The sequence below is a fragment of the Arachis ipaensis genome, chromosome B7 (assembly GCF_059453495.1).
Source record: "Arachis ipaensis isolate K30076 ecotype BB chromosome B7, ASM5945349v1, whole genome shotgun sequence".
Lineage (NCBI taxonomy): Eukaryota > Viridiplantae > Streptophyta > Magnoliopsida > Fabales > Fabaceae > Arachis > Arachis ipaensis.
Genome location: NC_142442.1, coordinates 80,691,425 through 80,694,564, shown reverse-complemented (window position 1 = coordinate 80,694,564; position 3,140 = coordinate 80,691,425).

Below are 3,140 nucleotides of genomic sequence, written 5' to 3'. Positions count from 1 at the left end.
CCTTACAAGTTTACTTAAAGCATCTCAAGCACACTAGGATAAGTGAAGTGCATGCTTCTTTTGTGACATCGCCTTTTGTGCTAGTGTGTATTCTAAAAGGCACCTAATTTAGAATTCACACACTCATTTGTCATTACTGTCACACTAATTCACTCACTCAATTCTAGTGATTATTACCTCATTCCACCAATGTATGCTTCCTTGCTTTTGTATTTTCTTATCTTATGGTGTTATTTTCTATTTTTTTCATGAACGATGCACCACAAGCAAAACCGGAAGCAAGACAAAGAACACGCAGCAACCGGTTGACCTACCAGCTGAAGGTAGCAATCCAGAGAGTCGCCGTACCCCCTTGCTCATCTTTGCATGCACCGAAGACGGTGCAAACTTTTAAGTGTGGGGAGGTCGTCTGACCGATCGGTGATTTTGGGTGACAAATTTCTAATTCCAACACTTTTGCATTTCATTTTAGGTTTTTAGGATTTTTGTTGAATTTTCTTATTTTTGCATATATATATACAATAAGCTTAGTCAAAATGATGAAATTTTTCAAGATTTCTATCTATAGGCCATCAATTGATTTGAGTGAAAACTTTTCATAAAACTTGATTTTTGAGCTAAGAACACAAGCAAGTGAGATTTGAGCCTAGTGGTATGGTTACATCTTATAACCACCTATTTTCCTTCTTATGTGCATTATTCTCTTTCTATGATTGTAATCTTTGATTTGTTTGATTCTTTATGTCCATTATTTTGTGTATTCATGCACTTATATGATTGAGGCCATTGTTTCATTTAGCTCACTCACCCAAATAGCCTTACCTTTGATCTTCCATTGTTAGCCGATTTGAGCCTACGATTAACCCACTTTGTTCTTTAATTTAGTACATTACAAGCCTTAAAGTGGAAAACAATAAATAAAGTCCTTATTTGGATCTTTGATTAGCTTAGGCTAGTGTGTGTGTGTGTGTGTGTCATTTAAGTGTGGGAAACCTTGGGACATTGGGTAAATAAAAGGGTAGTTTTGTATTCTTATTGAAATTATTCGGAATTTGGTACATGCTCATGCATTGATTAAATGTAAAACCTTATGCATGGATATTTTTGTATATATTACAAGGCAAAAAAAAAAGAAAGAAAAATGAGAAAAACAAAAAAAGAAGAAAAAAGAAGAAAAAGAAAGAAATAAAAAGGGGACAAAAGGCCCCAAAGCAAAGCGAAGCTCAATAAAATCAATGCATATGAGTTATGAAATGAAAAGAAAATGCATGAGTATGAGAAGAAAAAGTGAAAAATGGGTAGCTAGGTTAGTTTTGAATTGTATAGGATGGCATAGGTTAGGTGGGAAGTTTAAGCTTATCAAAGATTCAAATTTCAAGCTCACTTAACCAAATATGCATCCTACCTTGACCCTAGCCCCATTACAACCAATGAAAAGACCTCATGATATTTGTATTCATGCATGAAATAATTGTTGATTGTTAGATGAAAAACAAATCTTGGAAAGCATGATTATGGGGGAATTGAGTGAATCAACCCTAAAACACTTGAGCGAATAGAGTGCAAACACATCCGGTGAGGGTTTGATGCTCAATCACATGTTTCCACCTATGATCATCATTCTTCATGCAAGTTTATAAAAATATTTAATAGCTCAATTCGATTGTGGTTTGGCATGGTTGTTAATACCTTTGGCCCTTGTTCTTATACATGTATTCTTGGGAATTGATTTATTTTGATCAAGCAATTGCATTCATGTAGATAGTTGTATATAGGTAGGATGCATTTAGTTAGATTTTATTGAATAAATGCTGATATCCCTTTGCTTCTTTCTTAATTTTAGCATGAGGACATGCTTAGTTTAAGTGTGGGGAGATTTGATAAATCCCGATTTCATGGTTTATCTTGTGCTTATTTTAGGGGGTTTTACCACCTTTTCCCACATTTATTCAATGAAATGGCATGGTTTTGTAATTCTCCTTTGAATTGTGCTTAAGTGTAAAAACATGCTTTTTAGGCCCTTAAATTAGTAATTTTGATTCACTTAAATTCCATTCGATGCCTTGATGTGTTTGTTGAGTGATTTCAGGTTCATAAGGCAAGTATTGGATGGAAGAAATGAGGAGAAAAGTATACAAAGAGGAGAATGCATGAAGAAACAAAGATTGAGAATGCATCAATGGGCGCGCATGCGTACAAGGCGTGCACGCACAAAAGTGGTTTCGCATAGGCACACGCACGCGTACATGGCGCGTATGCGCCGATACTCTCACGTGACCCACTTAAAGGCAAAACACTGGGGGCGATTTCTGAGCTGCCTAGGCCCAAATCCAACTTGTTTCTGAGTGTATTTCATGCAGAATTGAAGTCCAAGCAAAGGAGGAGCATTTGTTTTGAAGTTTTAGCATCATGTAGAGTAGTTTCTAGAGAGAGAAGCTCCCTCTTCTCTCTAGAATTAGGATTATAATTTCTTAGATCTAGGTTTAATTCATGCTTCGATTTACTTTTCTTTTTGTAATTCTTCTTCTTTTACATTTTCTCTCTCTAGTTTTGCTTTTAATTCTTGTAATCCTTTACTTTTATGTTCATGCACTTTGTTCTTCCCTTTTCTTTTAATGCATTTTATGATTCATGTTCCTTTATTGTTCATTTGATTTGTTGTTGTCTAATTCTTTGCAATTGAGTAGTGTAGATTTACATACCTTGCAATTTTACTATGCTTTCTTTTTGTGCCTTCCAAGTGTTTGGTAAAATGCTTGGTTCGATCTTAGAGTAGAATTTTATGCTCTTGGCTTGGGAAGGTAACTTAGGAACTCTTGAGTTACTAATGTCCAAGTAATTGACGATTGGGAGCCATTAACGCTAGATCTCACTAATTGACTTGGTAGAGAACTAGGACTTATGGAGTTGGATTGATATAGCTCACTTGACTTCCCTCTACTATTAGTTAGGGGTTAACTTAGTGGGATTGATCCTTTCCAATTCTCATGTTGTGGTTATTGATTAGGATAGAGATCCTTGACCACCAACCTTTGCCAAGACCTTTTTAGCTGTTAGTTTATTTTTATTGCCATTTACATTTTATACCTCTTATCCCAAAAACCCCAAAATATCTCATAACCAATAACAAGACACTTTGT